At 37.0% G+C, this 22,543-nt stretch overlaps 1 pseudogene; it reads left to right on the top strand.

Annotated features, from left to right (window-relative positions):
* Positions 1 to 675: 675 nt before the first annotated feature.
* The window catches only part of LOC100396710 (chloride intracellular channel protein 4 pseudogene), a 135,816-nt pseudogene continuing 113,948 nt past the window's right edge, over positions 676 to 22,543 (top strand).

Consider the following 22,543-nt stretch of genomic DNA (forward strand, 5'->3'; position numbering starts at 1 on the left):
GCTGGACCTATCTGCTCTCCCCCTGCTCTCGAGGGCTGTTGAGTCGGGGTAAAAATGGCTAAGCCACTGAGGCAAAAACAGAATGCAAAGTAAGGGCCTGCAGTTTATGAGGACATTGTGCTAACTGCTTTCATATCCCCTTTAGTCTCTGTGTAAGCAATAAGCTTGCTGCAATTGAGGTGCCTGAGAGGGGCAAAGACCCCTGCCCATATTTTCTCAGGAGCTGAGCCTTTGCTCTACCTCCTGATGGAAAACATAGTTAACAAGCCACCTTAAGGACACCATTGTTTGTTTGCACTGTGTATCTTTGAAAAACATGTATTAACTCTTAAACTGCTTTGTAAGCTATTATCACAAGCCCCCTTAAACTGCTTTGTGAGCTGTTATCACAAGCCCCTGATACCTATTTTTACGTGATTTCTGTTCCCTTTTCTGTTTGCCCCCTTTTCTGCTGAGCTAAAGTAAATGCTGAGCTAAAGTAAATGTAACAAGAAAAAAGGTATAAAAGCTGTCACCCACAGAAATAAAGCTGCTGTTTGACTACAGGTCACTCAGACCTCCAGACTCCACTTTCCTTTCTTCTTTCACTTCCATGCACTCTCTCCCTCAGCTTGAACAAGACATCTACGTTGGTGGTCTTGGGGACTCCCGCAGGTCGGTAGCCCCCTGGCAGACATGCCGGATCCCGACACTATGGGTAAGTGGGAAACTCTGTAATTGTAACCACTCAGGGATCTAGACTGGTAGAGTAATGACCTGCTTGAAAATTGCTGGTCCCCAGGCCAGAAAGAAAAAAGACAGTCTTGCACTGGTAATTAAATTTTTTTTTTTTTTTTTTTTTTTTTTGAGATCGAGTTTCGCTCGTTACCCAGCCTGGAGTGCAATGGAGCAATCTCAGCTCACCTAAACCTCCGCCTCCTGGGTTCAGGCAATTCTCCTGCCTCAGCCTCCTTAGCAGCTGGGATTACCGGCACGCACCACTATGCCCAGCTAATTTTTTTGTGTTTTTAGTAGAGATGGGGTTTCACCATGTTGACCAGGATGGTCTCGATCTCTTGACCTCATGATCCACCCACTTTATCCTCCCAAAGTGCTGGGATTACAGGCATGAGCCACCGCGCCCAGCCCTAAATTTTTGCCCTATAGTGACATGCATTGTTTCCATTCACAAGTCATTTGTGAAAACTCAGCATCCTTCTCTCTCTCCCTCTATACATTACTAAATAAACTAGAGGAGAAATCATGCAAATGATCTTGAAGAGAGAAGTTTGTAGATGCTGAAAAATGTAGACATTGAACTGATGACTAACACAAACCTAATGTACAATTTACCTAATATATGATTGAGAAATGATAATAAGTACTTTAATTGAGAAAGGGAAAGATTGGGAAGCACACAGACATTTTACTTTTCTGCTGAATAAACACCCAACTGATTAAAAATTTTAAGGTATCTTATTCTAGGGATGAAGGATGCTGCTTACTTTGGTCCTCAATCAATCCCAAGTTCAATATTCTTTCTAACTCTCAGCTCCATATTCTTGGGGTTTCCTTTTTCTCTGTTTTTTTCCTTGACCATATTCATAAGAGCAATTAAGAATAAACTTTTGTTGGTTACTGAGCAGTGTTCTCAGCCTAATTCCTGCCAGCAGAAGTGTACAAGCCCATAAAGAATAACTTTCTGTTATTTGCAACAGCATGGATGGAACCAGAGGTCATTATGTTAAGTGAAAAAAGCCAGGCACAGAGAGTCATTTCAGATTTTAAGCAGTTGCAGTCTCTTGTCATCCAAATCGATGGTTCTTTTAACCAGAATAACATATTCAGAAATGTATTTAGCTGTTTCTTTACTTGATTCCAGTCGGAAACATGTACCAATAGTCAAACTCATGGTCCTCTTTGTGATATGTCTTTACTTATCTTGTCAACTTTATTGCAGGTGTCTTGATCCTATGAGACTTTGGTGGGAGGAACACATTTCTAGGGCCCATTTTTCTAGAACGTCTAGGATTTCCCCAATACTACATTACTTTATTCAACCTGTTAATTTTTTTTTTTTCTTCAGAGAAATGTATCGAGTAGAGGTGAGGAACTAGGATGTTGAAAAGTAAAAAAAGGAGAGAAGGAGAGGAAGAGAGGAGGAAGAAAAAGAGGGAGAGAGAACAGGAATATTGCTTCATTCTAAAAATGGGTATTAATAATGGCTGATCAATATTTTGTGTATTTAAAATGAAGAACTCTTTAGATATTTATTGAGTTTACTTGTTCCGGATCTGAGTTGAAGTCCTGGATATCCTTATTAATTTTCTGTCTCGTTGAGTCTAAATCTCGTTATGGGTCTTATGTATCTGGGTATTAAGTTCTCTTATTGTTGCATTGATCCTTTTACCACTGTATCTTTGTTGCTTTGAAATCTATTTTATCAAATGTGAGAATTGCAACTCCTGCTTTTCATTTATTTATTCATTTTTGCTCTCCATTTGGTTGGTAAATTTTTCTCCAACACTTTGTTTTGAGTCTTTGTGTATCTTTGGATATACCATTAGGTTTTGGCTGTATCTTTTGATTGGGGGATTTAGTTGATTTAAATTTAGGGTTACTGCCATTTGATATTAACTGGCTATTTTATCCATTCATTGATGTAAATTCTTCTTTATGTTGATGCTCTTTACTTTTTGGTATATTTTTAGAAAGGCTCATACTGATTGTTCCTTTCTATGTATAATGCTTCTTTCAGAAGTTCTTGTAAAGCAGGCCTGGTGGTAATAAAATCTCTGAGTACTTGCTTGTTCATAAAAGATTTTATTTTTCCTTCAATTGTGAAGCTTAGTTTGGCAGGATATGAGATTCTGGGCTGAAAGTTCTTTAAGTATGTTGAATATTGGCCCCCACTCTCTTCTGGCTTGCAGGGTTTCCGCTGAGAGATCTGCTGTAAGTCTAACAGGCTTCCCTTTATGGGTAACCTGGCCTTTCTCTCTGGCTGCCCTTAGTATTTTCTCCTTCATTTCGATCCTGGTGAATCTAACGATTATGTGCCTTGGGGTTGCTCTTCTTGAGGAATATCTTTGTGGTGTTCTCTGTATTACCTGGGGTTGAATAGTGTCCTGCTTTGCTAGATTGGGAAAATTTTCCTGGATAGTATCCTGAAAAGTATTTTCCAGCTTGGATTCATTGTCTCCATCACATTCAGGTACACCAATCAAACGTTGATTGGGTCTTTTCACATAGTCCCATATTTCTTGGAGACTTTGCTCATTCCTTTTCATCCTTTTTTCTCTATTCTTGTCTTGTCATTTTATTTCATTAAGTTGGTCTTCGACCTCTGATATCCTTTCTTCTGCTTGATCCATTCTGCTATTTAAACTTGTGCATATTTCACTAAGTTCTTGTGTTGTATTTTTCAACTCCGTTAGTTCACTTATATTCCTCTCTATATTGTCTATTCTTTTCAGCATTTCGTCAAACCTTTTTTCAAAGTTCTTAGTTTCTTTACATTGGGTTAGAACACGTTCTTTTAATTCCCAGAAGTTTCTTATCATCCACCTTCTGAAGCCTACTTCAGATAATGGAACACAGTCCTTTTCCACCAGGGCTTGTTCCATTGCTGACGAGGAACTGCAATTCCCTGTAGAGGGAGAGGGGTTCTGATTTTGGGTATGCTTTGCCTTCTTAGGCTGTTTTTTTCCCTTTATTAGAAATTTACCCATCTGTCATCTTTACAATTACCGCCTTTCTAGTTAGGTTTCTGAGTCGATGTCCAATTTATTGATTCCCAGTGCTGGGATTCAAGCAACCCACTGCCCCGGCCAAAATAGCAGCAATAAGACTGATGGTGCTCTTCTGCCTGGGAATCTCTGGTCTGGCTTCCTTCTTGAGTCCGTAACAAGCAGCTCTGCCTTCCTGGAGCTCCAAACACCGGTCAGTAAGGGAACCAGTCCCATTTATTCTGCATGAAGACCTGCCTAGCCAAGACGCCGGCAAAACCGCTGCACTGGCCACAAGAGTCACGCTGGCAACCGGTGGGGCTCCTCCACTAGAAATCTGCTGGTCTGTGAGCGACGAAAATTCATCTGAAAGTGTGGTGTCCTCTCGTTCTCTGAGCTTTCACTGGGAGCTACAATCCTGAGCTGTTAGTGATCAGCCATCTTGGATCTCAACCTGTTAATTCACTCAGAGAGTTAAAAATTTTTTAATCATTTTATTTTAAGACATAGTCTCACTCTGTCACCCAGGCTGGAGTGCAGTGGTGCAATCTCGGCTCACTGCAACCTCCACCTCCCTTGTTCAAGCAATTTTCCTGCCTCAGCCTGCCAAGCAACTGGAATTACAGTCACCAGCCACCATGCCCAGGTAATTTTTGTGTTTTAAAGTAGAAATGGGGATTCATTATGATGGCCAGGCTGGTCTCAAACTCTTGACCTCAGGTGATCTGCCCACCTCAGCCTCCCAAAGTGCCGACTTTAAAAAAAAATGACTGTGATGATGAGGCTCTTGGTTTAATCCTTGACACAGTGAGATTTGACTGGCTTTTGTCATTCAACACATTTTATAAATTTTTATTTGCTCTTTAAAAGATTTCTTTTACAGTTGTTCTTTTTTACTTTTCTTTTACAGTTATTTTCAGAGCTGCAAATTCTCAAATTTTGGAACTTTCTTATTCCTTTTCTTTCCCTTTTGCAAACTGGCCAAGTTTTGAAAATTGTTCTTACAATAGTCTGCCCAAAGCTGCCGATGACAGTCACCACATACTAATATTCCATTTTTCCTATAAAGCTAAAATTTCACTGGGTTTATTATCTGCTTTTCAAGTCACCACAGGTGATATTTTTACCAATGCTATACTTTTGTATGGTATGAACTCAATGTACTGCTCTTCAATACCACCCTTTCCTTTTCACATACCAACCAGTCAAAACCAATGCCATACATTTTAGGTTTTGTTAGAATGGTGGTGTATTTCTAGAGAACGTTATTTTATCATTAAGGAAGACAAGTCTTGTTCTGCTGTAAGAATTAAATTCCAAATTTTAATGCTTTAAACAACAAAGAATTCTCTCCCCCATATTACATACTCATCATGAGTTATATGGGGATCTTGGGGTATTTTCTGATTAGGTGAAAGAGTCCACCTCAAACATTGTTGTTGATCTCTGTGTTAACTGAGGGATATAAAAAGGGAACTCTGGAGGGCTACTAGAATTTAAATGCTCAGTCCAGGAGGAGCTTTCACTCATTGGCCAGAATAAGAAAATATCTGATCAGAAAGGAAAATTTTACCATCTGCTCTGATAAATGGAGAACAGAAATATTTGGGGAGCTTCTGGATGACATTCACACCCTCTGCTCTCATATAACCAATCTCTCAGCAAGTCCTTTTGGATTTGGATTTTTAAAATATCAAGAATTTTACTTTTTAAATCATGGCTACCACTATCATTCTGTTTCTATTTTAATAGGTTTCTGACCTTCCCTTCAAAGCATTGTTCTATAATTTCCCTGGCTAAAGAAAATCTCTTCAATTTAACTGGATAAACTTTGAGTGCTTCTTAGATTCAAGGCATTACTCTATTCACTAGAAGAAAGATTGACGTTAGAGAAATGAGAAGTCAAGGAACAAAACTGAAGAAAACGAAGGCCGTAACTTCTAAGATTTTATAATACTAAGTAGAAAGTGTAAGGTTTGGAAGAAGAAACTTATAAAATCTAAAGGAACATTTGGAGTCATTTATTAGGTATGTAATTCATGGTTGTGAAGGAATTCAGAGTTTAAAGAGACCTTTTATTATTTTGGTGATCTTTCTTATTAAATAGGTGGAGAACATAAGGTTTAAAAGATTAAACTATCATAAATTAGATGGGTTCTGTGTGTTATTTGCTGGCACAGAGGTAGCATGCTAGTCGGGAAGAGGAGAATGTAAGGTCAATGAAAGACCTGAATTGGAGGAAAGAACACAGATTATAATTTTGGTATAAGATGCACTGCAAGGGGTAAGGACGGGGACAAGCTTGAATCAGACTAGAGGCAACATACAGGGAAGTTAAATGTGGTAGGAAAGGTATGCCATCAGAAGATGTATTTAGCTACTGTATCCTTACAGGCAGGTGAGTGTTATTATTACATCATAGTTAATCCACAAGAGCATGGTCTTAGAGAACTAGGGGCATGGGTACTATTTGTGGTCTGCTGGTGACTTAGAGTCAGGACAGGGTAGGAGCTAAGCACAGATTTAGAACTTGAGCTAAGTCTGTTAGAAAGACCGTTAAACGAAGTAATCAGTCACAGTAGAAACCAAGCTTAGCATGAAAAGATACGCAGTCCCCTCTGCCTGTTGTTTTCAAGGATACATAAGCAGTAGCTACCTATGTCATAATTGAGTTAAAGGACAGGTAGGTTCGAGTCTGTAAGTTGAAGCAAGAACTTGAAGAATTTAAGAGGACAGTGACTGACACAGTGCTTTGTCCCAGATTATATAAAGTATGGATGAGATCAAAGGAAATGTCTTGATTTTGTGACTATAATTTAGCTTGGGCAAATTCCACTGTACCATGCTCTTCAAAGGTGTTTAAAAGAGAGAGAACAAAAGCAAAGCAAAACAGAAATTCTTAATTTGCTTAACTTTTTCATAATGTTTTCAAGTCACCCTAAATATGAGGAAATGGAGTCCCTATGGGTTCCAATGTTTTGCCCAGGCAGGTCACATCACACGGAAGATGATATGCCTGACTCCCCTGCCTGCCAAGATAGCACATTCACCCACTGTGCTGCCTATCCCAATTTTAATTAAATGCACATATGTTCTTGTTTTGCTTTTGTTCTTGCTGTCTAAACTCATCATTCCCATGTTTTGACCCTATTTATTACTCCAAAATGTCCTCAGAATGGCGTAACTCTAAAATATTCTGTTATAGACTTTGAACTAAAAAATATGGGTGTTTGAATTCATACCCACTTAGGCAAAATATTCGCTACTTCTGATGCATTTTTCTCAAAGAGAGATAATGCTACTGATATGTCATAAGAGTACCACAGAGGGAAGGGGGATTTACTGTTTAGGGGAGAATGGTATCAGGATAATACTCTGCTTTCTTTTTCCACATCTTACTCCATTAATGGAGAAACAAGAGTAAGTTTTCTCTCTCTCTGTTGATTGGAGAAAGAATATTTAATTTTCAAAATTAGCTGCTTCTGCTTTTTTCTTTCTTCATTTGATTTGACGTGCTCCTTACATGCAGATTTTCATCTGTTTACCGGCAAGTCAAAAGAAAGTCCAGTGCGTATCTCTGTAGTAAAGAGATGTGGATAACAAGGGGGAAAGGAAGTTGATACAGTACTGTGACCTGGTGGGTAACATGTGTCCAGAGAAAAAAAGAAAAAGGCCATATTGTTCTTGGGCGCAGACTGGATGCTAAGATCTTACCCTGCCCTCCTCTGCAAATTTGATATTTTGATGATATTTGCTTTTTATACCTTAAAAGATCCAGAATATAAGAGACACAGGGCTGTCGAATACTAAAACACACTAACCCCAAGGGTTTGCTTTTAAGAAAAGACAAACTTTTTGCAAAATATGTAACATAAAACTTTCTATGAAGTTAGTGTTCAATATTTACATACCGTTTTATTACACATATATGTTTGATGTTTGTGCATAACTTATTTTTATATATGTGTATAACGTATATATAATTTGTGTGTAACTTCTCCACCAATGTTAATGCTATTTGCTTTTTTAAGAAATTGCAGAGAGAAGGCAGAGATAGCATATTAAACCTTGGTCAGTTTATTATCTGTGATGTAAATTTCTGTTTAGACATTATTTCTAACACGTTTACCTTTTCTTCTGTAAGTTAAGTAGGGCTGGTCATGGCTGCCTCAGAGTTAGTGTGAGTTAAAACTAGTTGGTAATCCAGAAAAATATTGATTCAGGTATTCTATAAATGATACCTTGTTATGATTCTTAAATTCCGAATTGTATTAAGAATTTGGGTTGCAAATTAAAGAAACTAAAGCTAGCTACCAAAAAAAAAAAAAAAATTTTTAGAAGCCAATTGAATATATCATTAAGTTCAAGAAAACATTGGAAAACCAAGCCTCAGAAAGGTAGTTACCCTGGGAACAACTGAAGAAATAAATTTTTATTTCAAGCTCTGTCATAGTGTAACCCACTATTTCCAAGCAGTCAGCCTAGAAGGTCAAATTCTCTTTTTTGAATCTTATTATCGCAACTTGGGTTATGTATCAGGTATGAGGCAGCTGGACTCTGTGGCTAATAAGTTAGGCAGATACATCAAAAGTTGTTTTCCATATGTCTTTAAAAAGGAAGGAATTATTTGAAAATACTATAAGAAGATAATTAAGGAGAATATTAAATGGATTCCTTATGTTGCTCAACTTGCCACGTATGAAGATCACAGTGTCAGATTCCTCTTAATGCTTAGGTTGAAGAAAAACCTTATTTTTTCTGATTAAATGTACTACTTTTCAAGCAGAAAATGTGCCCTACATATCAGATCTTAACTCTCTCTGCCTTTGTTTCTCCAAAGCTCAGACTGAAATCTTATTCCCTCATTTTCTTCTATCCCTCTTCAATCAGAATTTTTGAAAATTCCATACCACTTTTGTTTCTTAATTCTTTTTTATTTCTAATAATAAATGATTTAACTATATTTCCCTCCTTGTTTAAGGTGTCTCAAATGTATTTTGGAGTGGATATTCTTTAAATGAATAAAGATCATTCAAATAACAAAATTTTGAGAAACTAAGATTATACTTCAGATTTATAGATATGCTAAGTTAACCAGTTATATTTATTTATCCTTATTTCTTTATAACCAATGAAAAGACAGCCAAACTTGAACATCAATCCTACCTTCATAGCACATTGGTAATAAAGAACTCATGTTCTTATAGGCCCGAATAGCAGTGTATTTCCTCTATTTGCCAGTCTTCACGGTAGTCCCTTATATTCTTTTTAAGATAATTGATCTAGCTATTGAATCTCAGGTGTTATTCTCTGGTTGGTAATGGGGATTGATTTAGTATTTGGTCAAGAGAATGGACTATGCAGTTTGTCTGACTTAAATTCAACTCCTGGCTGGTAGCTATGTCATTATGGGAAAGTCATCTAAATTTCAGTTTATGTATCTGGAAATATGGGATGCTAACACCCACTCAATCAGGTTGTCATACAGATTAAAATAAAATATCTTATAAAAGCTCATAGCAGGGCATAAAGCAGGAGCTAAGTAATTGAAAGTCATCATTATTACTACTATGGTGGTGATTTAACCACCTTTTCTGTAGGTTATTGAATTTCCAGTTATTTTGGTGATTTCTAAGGCTTTAATGGTCTTGCTATCAATCCTTATTGGTTCATTTAACTCTTTGTTTTGTTGTACTGCTTTTTACTGCTTTCTTTTTGATTGCTTAGAATCCCATGCTGTATGTTCTCATACTTTTCATTTCATTATAAGTTACATATATTTAGCACATGTGTTTAGAATATGTATCATGCATGTTTTTCTCAGACAAATGTAAGCTCCACAAGGAAAGAGACCATGTCAGTTGTTTTCTCTGCATCATCACCCATGTATAGCATAGTGCCTGCAGCACAGTAGGGATTCAACACATTTTTATTGATGTCAATCATATTTCTCTGTCATTTTTTAAATCTGAACTTTGCACATTGCTTGCCTTGCCTTACCTTGGATGATCTTTATAGATTTTGCTTCTTTAAGCCTAATGTTTTTGTCCTCTTTTCTTTTTCTTTTTCTTTTGTTTTTGAGGCGGAGTTTGGCTCTTGTCACCCAGGGAGGAGTGCAATGGCACAATCTCAGCTCATGGCAACCTTCGCCTCCCAGGTTCAAGTGATTCTCCTATCTCAGACTCTGAGTAGCTGGGATTACAGGCATGTACCACCATGTGTGGTTGATTTCATATTTTTAGTAGAGATGGGGTTTCTCCATGTTGGTCAGGCTGGTCTTGAACTCCTGACCACAGGTCATCCCCACCTTAGCCTCCTACAAGCATAAGCCACCGTGCTTGGCCTGTTTTCCTACTCTCTTTGTGTGCTGTAATTGCATTCCTGTGTTCTGAAATTCTTGGTCCTTATTATAAATTCTTGTGGAAGCAGTCCCACAGGAAACTCTGTCATTTGAGTGGGAAAATACTAAATTTTTACAGTGCCGTTAGGATGGGAGTCATCCCCCTCAAAACAAGCCAACAAACAAAACCATTTATTTTGGATGCCCACTCTTCTGTCGTTTTAACTTTTTTCAAAGCAGCAGCCCCAAAGAAAGAACATTGAAGGCTGAGTCAGAACTGCTGTCTCAGCACTTTCATTTATAACCCTTTGCTGTCCACCATATGAATTTACAGTGGCACATTATCATCTTAACTGCCTTTTAATGGTAATGATGATGTCCTGGAAATTGAGAAAAAAGACGTTGTCTGTTAATTCCTAGCAGATTATAGGCCCAATAACTACTGTTATTAGTTCCAGGATGATTGCCAATAATGCAGCATCACTTAAATTCCATTATATGCAATCTTAAGGGCTTTAAAAATCATGTAAGTTTCCTAAACCATTATCTTTAACTTAGACCAGGACTAAGATGATGATAAGCACAACTGGGGTTCAGTCATTAGATATCTAAATTGGGAAATTAATATCTTTTTAGTAAAATATCCTTCTAGAAAATAAGTTAAAAAGGCTTTCTAAGGGTTAATAAGTGGTAGGAAAATAAATGCTACTCCACTAGTTCGAAAGCCATTTCTACATGAGCAAGACTGACGGAGCCTTCAGCATGCTGTCTAATGACCTTACATTAAACTTTGGAAGCCACATGGTTACTCTTATATACAGAATAGAGAAATTTCTGTCCAGTCTAGGATTGTATCAAGATTAGTTCATATAAAGCATCAGTGTGAATGCAAGTGTTGCTCATGATGTCAACCAGCATCTTCTGGTTATTCTAATGGGAGACTTTTAATTCTGTTTCCGCTGAGGACACCTACCCATATATGTATGAAATGAAGTCATTAACTATCCAGAGGGGGAAATATCTGAAAATTAAAAATTCAGGTTTCCTATAATAGCTTATAGGATTTTTTGATGTATAAAACTGGTAGTGTGGTATACTGAAAAAAATATGATTTTGAAAATAGATACATCTATTTAGACATTTTCTAGATGTAAGGCCTTGGGCACATCAACCTCTCTAAGTATAATATCTTGCCATATTTTTAGGAGTAATAAGGTGGTTTATGCAAAGATTTTCAGAGCTTGAAAATGCAGAACAAGAAATAAAATCAAGAGAAAAAAGGAAAAGGCGTATGCAGGTGAGGGCTTAGAAGCAAGCTTTGCAGAGACTTTGGGAGTTCTGTTGTGTAGGAGCAATAGTAGGGTAAAAAAATTAATCAGTGACAAAAAGGACATTTTAAAGAAGTGTCATTATGGGTTGTAAGCTCCCTTCGTTGTACTTTGAAAAATGCAGCTAAAGATCTTAAATTGTTTGGAATTTCTTTTATTTCTTAACTATGTTTCTTGAGTGAGATATTGCTTTTGAGGCTGGATTGTTGAGATCAATATAAATTCTTACATCATCATAACTGCTTCTCTCTCCCCTGTCCCATATATTGGTTGGTTTCAACAGATTGCACAGGAAACAGCCATGGTAGACAGACACGTGTTTGATTTCATAAGATCTCAGTATAAAGTGCTTAATCTCACTTTCTCACTTAACGCTTAAAAATGTTATTGAATCTCCTGATTTTTATTGTCTATTCTATAAATTATGAATAATAGTACCTCATTCAGTTGTTATAATGATCAGGTAAACTCATGCATAAAAACATACAGCACGGAAACAAAATTTTATATCATTTGAAAATATTGGTGGTGTTAAGTTCAATCCAGAAAGAAGGCACCAGAGGAATAGACTTTTCAACTCTTCCTTGCTGTTATTGGGGCATGGTAGGGGGTCGGTTTGCTATTCCAGAGAATAATTTAGAAGGGACTCTCTTTTCCCACCTTGTGTTTCTATTCTGTTATTTGTCTCTCTTGCTTTATAAAACTTATTATTTTTATTGTACTTTAGATTCTGGAGTACATGTGCAGATCATGCAAGATTGTTGCATAGGTACATTCATGGCCAGTGGTTTGTTGCCACCATACCCCCATCACCTATACCTGAGATTTCTCCCCACATTATCCCTCCCCCTCCCTCCCTCCCACTATCCCTCCTGTAGGCCCCCCGCAATGGACCCCACTGTGTGATGCTCCCCTCTTTGTGTCCAAGTGTTCTCATTGTTCAACACCCGCCTATGAGTGAGAACTTATGGTGTTTGATTTTCTGTTCTTACGTCAGGTTGCCGCGAATGATGGTTTCCAGGTTCATCTATGTCCCTACAACTTCTTATTACATTTTTAAGTATTTATTGTTAGTCCCTCTCCTCCTTAGGGAGAGGAGGCATAAAGAATGTACTAAAAATGAAAGTAAGGGTAGGTGTGGTAGCTCATGCCTATAATCCCAATACTTTGGGAAGCTGAGACAGGTGGATGACCTGAGGTAAGAAGTTCAAGACCAGCCTGGCCAACATTTTGAAACCTCGTCTCTTCTTAAAATATATATATATATAAATAGCTGGGTGTGGGGGTGGGGTGGGGTGGCAACTGTAATCCCAGCTTCTCGGGAAGCTGAGGCAGGAGAATCACTTGAATCCAGGAGGCGGAGGCTGCGGTGAGCTGAGATCACACCGTTGTACTCCAGTCAGGGCAACAAGAGTGAGACTCTATCTCAAAAAAGAAAGAAACTAACAACACAGCCACACTTTGATAATTTTGCTCGGTTCCAGAACAATATATTCTCCTTTTGTCAATCTGCATCTATTTTATATGTATTCAGAGTTATGTGGCGTATGCTACAAAATCAGAGCTGTTTTCTTCATTGATTCTGTTTATAACAGCATAGCCTATTTAAAGTATGTGAACATAGACATTTATTAAAAATGACTAGTAATTATAATATAGTGGCCATATGAATATAATATAAAACATGTCTGAGGGTTGCTAAAGATAAATATTAAGAAATTCAATTGTAAGACTCTGCTGACCCCAGTACTCTACTCTGAACTGAGAATTGTAAAGCCAGCTCTACAAAGTACGCATTATCTATCATTGGGCCTAGCCTCAGGCAGAGTGCTGATTTAACCTGAGCCTACACTTCCTTATCTATTAACTAAATGATATCATAATCTACTATAGATGTCACTAATTGAAAAGACAAACACATGATTGCCATATTTGGGGAAAGCGGAGGAAACAAATAGAGAAGAACCAAGATATGTAATCTGAAACCAGCACTAAAAAAGTAACAGACTAAGAATAACATAAGCAGGGTCCAGAGGTGATTGAGATGCATTTACGATGTTGTGATCAGGTGGTACAGTCTAGAAAAAATTCCAAGGGACAAGGTTTTGATGGCAGCTTGGACTATTTGAAGCCTTGACTTGGTTAAATTTATGAGTGCCCCTTTGACCACAAATATGAGTCTGATTTTCAATCCACAGTCTAATAAATTAATTTTTTATACTAACTTTACAAGTTCTGTTAGTCTGAAAAAGAAAAAACTAGCCCAGGCATGGTGGCTCACGCCTGTAATCCCAGCACTTTGGGAGGCAGAGGTGTGTTGATCATGAGGTCAGGAGTTTGACACCAGCCTGACCAACATGATGAAGCCCTGTCTCTACTAAAAATCAAAAATTAGCTCGGTTTGGTGGCACGTACCTGTAATCCCAGCTACTCAGGAGGCTGAGGCAGGAGAATCACTCGAACCCAAGAGGTGGAGGCTGCAGTGAGCCAAGATTACACCACTGTACTTCAGCCTGGGCAACAGAGTGAGACTCTCTCTCAAAAATAAAAAGATAAACGAATTGATATTTCTAATCAGCAAGGTAGTTTGATGACAACAAACAGTGAATCTGAATGAATGGTATCAGGAACAGTTAAATGATTACCGAAAATAAAAGTTCCACAGGTCAGAGTTGTTGCTTTAGTTGTTTCTTGACTCTGAAGGAAAAATTTACCTTCGGAGATAGCCTCCGAGAGTGAGTGATTATCAATGTGGCTGCACCAATTTAAATGTAAATCTCATTCAAAAACATCCTTACAGAAACATACAGAATAATCCCAGACAAGGTGACATATAAATTAACCATTGGTTCGAAAGTATGTCAATCTCATATCTATATTACATATGCAATATGTAATCTCTAACGTACAATATATCACATTACAATGCATCAGTCTCACTTTTACATCTATCTGTTCATATCTATCTACTTACATATTGTCAGTCAACCAATCTCATAAGACATAACTAATTGGGTGCCAATCATAATATTACGACACAGTCTTGAAGACATACACTGGAATGTTGAAATCTTGGAAGATCAAAATCTCTCAAGTTTAAAATCCCTAATATTTAAAATCCTAAAATAACAATTTCCAGAGCCAGGATTCGGACCCAAGTGCTCCTGTGACCGTGTGCCTAACCACTAGCCAGCTCGTTTGACACCTTCATCCTCCTCCACTGCCTTCTCCCTACCTGTCTGCCCACCCCTTGCCCGATCTTTCCTTTTCATGGTCAGAGAAAGACCCTGTTGCCTCACTCTAAAATCATCTCCCAAATCAATGAAGCTAAATTTCTTCCACTGGGGATGAAACCACCTTTTAATGACCTTTCTTCATTCTTTGCAAACTCTTACTGATACCCATTATTCACTTCTTGGCTGACCCTTGCTATTCCATGCTTTGATCAGACACACCCAACTCTTAATGTTCTGTTTTCTTCTCTCTGAATTCCTGAAAGGAATATTTACAAATAAAAAGTCTGAACAGAAAAAAAAATTACAATTTCCAGAAATTAAGATTCCAAGTGTTGAAATTCTGAAAGCCAAACACTGGAGAAGAGATTAGTGCGCTTTTGGTTGGATAAACATAGTTGCATCATTTTAGTTGTATCAGGCCGGTCGGAACTATTACCTTGCTACTGTCTTATATTTGGAAATTAAATATGTTTTAAGGAGATCCATAGGGGTGCCAGGTTGACAAAAGGTGAACCTGTGGCCTTAATTTTAGATGTCAGTTTGACTGGATTGAAGAATACATAGAAACCTGGTAAAGCATTATTTTAGATATATCTGTGAGAGTGTTTCCAGAGATTCATGTGTGTGAGTTGTCTAGGTGGGGAAGATCTGCCCTCAATGTTGGCAGGCACCATCCAGTCAGACAGGTGCCTGGAGAAAATAAATATAGACGATGAGTTGGTCTCTCTGAGAAATGAGAGAGATTTGCCTTCTGCTGACTTGGATATCAGAACTCTAGGCTCACCAGCCTTTGGACTCCAGAACTTAACACAAGTGGCCCTCTGGTTCCTGAGGCATTCAGTCTTAGAGTGAGAATTACACCTTTCACTTCACTGGCTCTTAGGTCATTGAGCTGGGACTGAGCCACGCAACCAGCTGCATCCCAGGTGATCCAGCTAGCAGGTGGCCTGTCATGGAACTTCTTAGCTTCCCAAATCACATGAGCCAATTCCCCTAATAAATCACCTTATGTATCATTTTACATATCCTATTGTTTCAGTTTTTCTGAATGATCCTGACCTACACAGATTTGATACTGAGGAAGCCAAATATCATTTCTTCTTCTGTATTCCCTACAATAGGGAATCTATTCCTACAGTGGAAACTCTTTCCTCAATAAAAAGGCTATGATGTTGTTTATGATGGCTACTTAGATAAATTTTAAAAGCTAACTATTATTGGTGCGGCAAAAGCAGGAAATTGCTTAACTGAAATCCCTGAGCAACAATCAGACTTTCAATAGGACATCGTATACTTGCAAAATTTGGAGACCACAACCACTCTCCAATTACAAATGCAGTGAGTGTTTCAAAGATCTCAGAAGCGAAAATGTAGGTGAAAAACAAACAAAAAAAACTTCCCTGCCGAACTGTTGAGTTATGCACAACTTCTGCCCCTTCACACATCGCACCAATTTGCTATGCTATATATTTCATCTTCATATTAGTTCTGAACCTGGAGTTATAGATGATGTAAAGACTTTTAGAGTTCTAACTTGTTTTATGGATTTTTTTTTTTTTTTGCAAACTTGGTTGCACAAAAGTGCATTTTCATGGTACTGACGTTGTGGGTAAGCATTGTATGTCTACATAAAGGTGTTGAATCTTTCTCAGTAAATTAAGAGATGTCCTTGTAGTGCATCTTCATTTGTGAAAGATAAAGCTTCTTGAGATCTTAGCTCTTTGGGTGACTGCATAGGAGGTGGTGACCCGTTGTGGTTTTTCATTGATCCCATCAGAAAAATTGGATTGTATTTCACAGTATTTCAGATGACCAAATATATAAAGCTGAGTGTACACGATCACCAACTGTAGTGATATGCATTTACACATACTACTTTTTGGCCTGTTTCTCTGTAAGTATAGTTTGTCTCCTCACAACTGCTATAATCACATGACTGTTGTTAGTATACCTGAGTGCTTATGCTTACAAAAAATATTATCACCTATTTTATTGTTTAAAGTGGCCTATGATGTATTCTGTCATGTTTTTTTTCTGTTTCCCAAATAAAATTTTTAGAAATGTAATTAAATGTATTTCTTTACATATATGATCCATTTTATTTTTTTCTTATGGTTTAATCAGTACATAAAACTGTACATATTTATGGGGTGTGTGTGATAGTTGGATACACATTACATGTATCCATGTAAACTTTTCCATTCTAACTATATGTTGTACCCATTAACCAACCTCTCTTCATTTTACACCACTACTTTTTCTAGCTTTTGGTAACCATCATTCTATACCCTACCTGCAAGAAATCAACTTTTTAATCTTCCACATGAGTGAGAACATGTGACATTTGACTTTCTGTGTCAGGCTTTACACAAGTGTCTTTTAAATAAGGTTTTAAAATTATTTTTTCCAGAATCATATTTTGGGGACTATTGTCTTTCAAGATTGTGTTTTGGGGGATTTTAGACTTTAGGAATTTTGATCTTTTGGAATTTCAACATTTGGCATTATGGCTTTCAAGACTGTCTTTTAGAATTATTACCCAAACCTATTCACAAACACATATATACATACATCAAATATTAAATGTATATTTGTGTATAAAATAATGTATAGTGTGTTTTTGTATTACTTTTTTATTTCTTTGACTAGTAATTGGTGAAATATGTAACCAAGTATATGGTTCTCATTAGATTCTGTTTTTGTGTTGTTTTGTGAGAAGGCAATCCTCTAATTTTTTTTTTCCAATACCTCCATGCTCCACATTGAAATGATTTCCCCCCACTTTATATCAAGGTTTAAATTTAGACATTATATCATAATGGGCCATGGACTTAAATCTGTTTTCAAAACCTGGCTTTAACCAGTGCTGTCCTGAAGCTGATTTGTCCTGGCTTGGATAAGGAGAGTATATGCATCATTTCCTGTGTTCAGAGACTTCATACTTGTTGGCTGGAAACTGGCCTTCATGGGAGTACTTATAACATAGCAACTGACAAATTCTATAAAGCAGGGTTTTAGTTTCTGGTTTTGGTGGTTGTTGCTGTTGTTTTGTATTTTTGCCCTCAAGGGAGCCAGATGTTAAGTATTGGCCAGCATACCACTGGCCTTAATGTTTATAAATGATGTAATCTTGGGCATGTAACCATTCTATTACCTGTTTTGTTTTGTTTTTTTTTTTGCATTGGAAATGATGAAAATTACAATTCTTTCTTCTTCCTTCTCTCCCTTTCTTTTTCTAGTGAGAGAACATATATTAAACATATTACAGTACCTTGTATTAAAAATGCTTAATAAATGCTTTCTTCAATTAATTGCAGAGAATTCTCAGTTTGTGTATTTAGTTATTAAAAGTTAACACTAAGACTTCATCATTCTATGTTCCTTTCATTTCTGTAGTCTGCCTCTAATTTCCTGCCTCCTAGACTCGTGCAATGCTGGAACTTGAAGATATTCTGTTTTTATCAATAGAATCTTTCTACATTACCACAATACAAATATTAAGATTCATATGTTAATTTACATGTATTTTTTACTATCATTTGATTTCTCATTTAAGTCTTACCTCTTTTCTTAATAATAATCTTTATAATAAAAAGACACATTTAGTTTTTATGACACTTTAATTTCTTTAAATCTGGAGTACTTTCTCAGACTTTCCTTAATTTTTATGACTCTATTGATTTTGAAGATTACAGGCCATCTGTATTATAAAATATGCCATAATTTTGATTTGTGCAGTATCCTTATAAACTAGATTTAAATTCTGTATTTTTGACAAGAATATCAAACAAGTAATGCCATATTCTTCTCATGCCATCAAGTGAAACATATTTTTTTATGTATCTCATTATGAGTAATATTCATTTTGATTACCAGATTAAGGTGGCATATGACAGATTTTTCCACTGTAAATTTACTTGTGTGCCCTTTGTAATTATTATCTTTTTATCTTTCATTTAAAGTTTGGGATACATGTGCAGGTATGTTACAATATATAGGTAAATTCATGTCATAGGGGTTTGTTGTACAGATGATTTTGTTATCCAGGTATTGAGCCTTGTACTCAGTAGTTAATTTCCCTTATCCTCTCCCTCATCCCACCCTCTACCCTAAGGTAGGTCCCAGTGTCTGTTTTTCCCCTCTATGTGCCCAGATACTCTCATCATTGAGCTCCCACTTGTAAGTGAGAAGATGTGGTACTTGCTTTTCTCTTCCTGCATTAATTTGCTCAGGATAATGGCTTCCAACTTCATCCATGTTCCTGCAAAATACATGATCCCATTCTTTTTTATGGCTGCATAGTATTCCGTGATATATATGTACCACATTTTCTTTATCCAGTCTGTCACTGGCAGGCATTTAGGTTAATCCCATGGCTTTCCTTTTGTAAATAATGCTGCAATGAATGTATGTGTGCATGTGCTTTTATGACAGAATTATTTACATTCCCTTGGGTATATGCCCAGTAATGAGATTGCTGGGTTCACTGGTAGTTCTGTTTCTAGCTCTTTGAGGCACTGCCACACTTGTTTCTGCAATGATTGAATTAATTCACAATCCCCTTGACATATAAGTATGTCAAGTATGTATAAGTGTTCCTTTTTCTCCGCAACCTCACCAGAATCTGTTATTTTTTGATATTTTAATAATAGCCATTCTGACTGGTGTGAGATTGGATCTTACTGTGGTTTTGATTTGCATTTTTCTAAGAATTGATGATGTTGAGGGTTTTTAAAAAAAATATATGCTTGTTGGCTACATGTATGTTTTCTTTTGAAAATTGTATGTTTTGTCCCTTGCCCACTTTTTAATGATTTTTTTCTAGACCTTTGTTGGATACATAGTTTTCTTTCTCTCCCATTCTTTAGGTTGTCTGTTGATAGTTCATTTTGCTGTACAGAAGCTCTTTAGTTTAGTTAGACCCTATTTGTCAATTTTTGCTTTTGTTGCAATTGCTTTTGGTATTTTGGCCTGAAATCTTTGCCAGGGCCTATGTCTAGAATGGTCTTGCCTAAGTTGTCTTCAAGGGTTTTGATAGTTTGGGTTTTACATTTGAGCCTTTAATCTATGTGAGTTTATTTTTGTATATGGTGTAAGAAAAAGATTCAATTTCAATCTTTGGCATGTGGCTAGCCAGTTAGCCCATGTTTATGGAATAGGGAGGCCTTTCTTCATAGCTTGTTTTTGTCTCTACTTGGTAGTTATTAAGCATTTTGTGTAGAACTACTTCAAAGCTTTGTAAAATTCTGGTCCTCATCATAATTTTAATATATCCATTTACGTTTTTATATCACTATTATCTCATAGGATACAAGTTTATTCAGGGGTTTATAATCTAACTATTAATGTTTATACTCAAATTATTCCAGATTTGTTCTGTAGGAATCTCTTCAGACTTAGTTGTGTATCCTTCTGCCCTGCCCTTATCATATCTTCATGTATTTCCTTATAATCTAATATTCGTCTGCTCCCACTGTGAACTAGCTATTTTTTTAGGAATGCATGCTTTCTTATTGTGGAGAATAGCTTTTAGCAATCAAGATCTGGGAAGCAGGTGTGCTTATGGTTTTGAATGTAATTAAACCTCCTTGCTGATTGACCCTCTCAGTAGATAGGCCTGGGAAATATTTCATCTTTACATGTAGATATTTACATATCTAACTATAAACATATTTATTTTTCTCTATATGTATTTATATAGTTCTATCTCTGCACGTTTTAAACCATGAGTTGACTCCAATATCTGCAATATAAATCCAATTCCACGGGGGTTAATTCTCATTTTCTCCCTTCTCTGATAGTGAGAAACTTGATTTCCACTATCCTTAATGTAGTTATTTACTTGATCCAATTTTAATTTTGGTACACATTCAGTAATTATTGGAACTGCCATTGCCACTGCATCATCCATGTCACCTTGCACCCAAATGCCCCCCCAGCTTGCTTGAGCTCTGGCACTCTGCACCAAACCCCTACATTTCCCCTCCACTTGAATGAACACTCGCCTCATCTCATTCATGATCTGAACATCAGGCTCCTTGTGCTATTGCCCTTTGAATGGGAATGCTCACCACTTGCTTGGGCTCTGACAGCCCACCTTAGGATGCCCTTCTGTATGGATACCCACTCACACTTCTCTTTAGGGCTCTGTGGCACTTTCCTACACAGATGTCATGGCCATCCCTCTTGGGTTCCAGTATCCCATGCCAGGCTGTTGGACCTCCCTAGTATGTGGGTGCCTACCATGCTTGGCTCTTCTGAATGACCTTTGGACTGCAATGGAGGAGAGAGAAAAAGAAGAGAAGAGAAGAGAGAAAAGAGAAGAGAAGAGAAGAGAAGAGAAGAGAAGAGAAGAGAAGAGAAGAGAAGAGAAGAGAAGAGAAGAGAAGAGAAGGAAAGGGAAGGGGGAAGAAGAAGAATGAGAGACATACAAATTCTTAAGAAAATCTGTATCAGAATTAGAATTCAAAAAATGGTGACATTCCTTGATTTCTGGTTATTTAGTATTTTTTTTGCCTTGGCGTTCATAGAGCTAGCTGAGGGGACTGGAGCCATGGGTAAAGTAGATCTGGTAGCCAAAATTAAGGCCTGTCAACTAAATGCTTACTGATATAGGTGGCATTCTAACCCCATGCTAACAGATAACCAAAATTAAGAATTTATTGGATTAAATATTTTCTGAAAACAATTTTCTTGGTCACTATAATTGGTAAAATGTCAGCCAGTCAATAGTCTGGGAACAAAGTTAGATAAACACATTAATCTGTGTACAGATAGAGTGAGACAAGGTTCTTGCTCTCTTGGAGCTGAGTTTTGGGGGCCCTGGCTAACAAGAAATCTGTGGTGCTTTTTTAGCTACAGCCTATGGTAGAAACTAGGTCAAATTTTCAGCCCAGCTCAAATTTCCCTGAGAGTCCTAGGAAGGACAACGTTAGTACTAAATGGTTAGACTTCCTGACCACAGCTAATGCAGCAGGAGTTTACGCTTTGGCTTGTAAGTGCCTAATTAGGTTCTTTCCCCAGGAATTTCGATCTAAGGCACAGTTCTTCTGGTCATTCTTTTAGAACACTTAAGCAAGCTGGGGTCGACATAGCCAGTGGTAGCTCATAGGAAAGTAGATCAGAAATACTTGGTATGTAGAGAAAACTAGAATAAAGCAGAAACACTTAGAGAAAAGCAGGAAAAAAAATGACCGTTTAGTTCCAAAGAGTTGCTACTTTAGTTCCAGCTAATTTTTAATTCCTAGTTTTCTCTCCTTTTCTGTGGTTTATTGAGATTTTTCTGAAATTTTCCAATAACTCCTTCTCTCTGCCATTTAACTTAGCTGGTATAACTATTTCTCTTCCATGCAACCAGATAATTCCCAACTAAGAAAATCTTCTTAGGCATGGATAAGACCTGAGCCATGCTTGAAAGAAGGCTACATTTATGATGGGCAAATACCACTATTACTTATAGCAGTTCCATTCTGTTTCTTTTTTGTATGGAGAATTATTTCAAGAGAAGCATGAGAAAGACAGAAGCCTGCTGATGCGGGAAGGAGTGATACCTCCTCCTCCTCCTCCTGTGCTTGAAGCTTTGTCTAATATTTTAGCTGTTCCTCTAAAGATAAATATCCTAGTAATGAAGCATGTCTTTCAGATTTTATTATTTTTAGGTATTTTTGTAAATGTTCTTCAGTTTCTCTTCCATTTCCCTTGTTTTAATTAAAAAACTTTAATGAAAAAGTCTTATTAAAATTCTTATGAAACAATGGTTTAACAAATTAATAGTTTATAGAATTCTTTAAGACTGCTCTTGAACTTGCATATAATAAATGTTTATTAACAGAAAAACTGTATGAGAATAAAAGCAAGGGTAAAATAGTATATTTTGAGCTCCCCATGTCTTTTCTGTGTCTAATATCCAGGACTGCCATAACAATTTAAGCTTGA

This window comes from Callithrix jacchus, chromosome 1 (genome assembly GCF_049354715.1).
Source record: "Callithrix jacchus isolate 240 chromosome 1, calJac240_pri, whole genome shotgun sequence".
Lineage (NCBI taxonomy): Eukaryota > Metazoa > Chordata > Mammalia > Primates > Cebidae > Callithrix > Callithrix jacchus.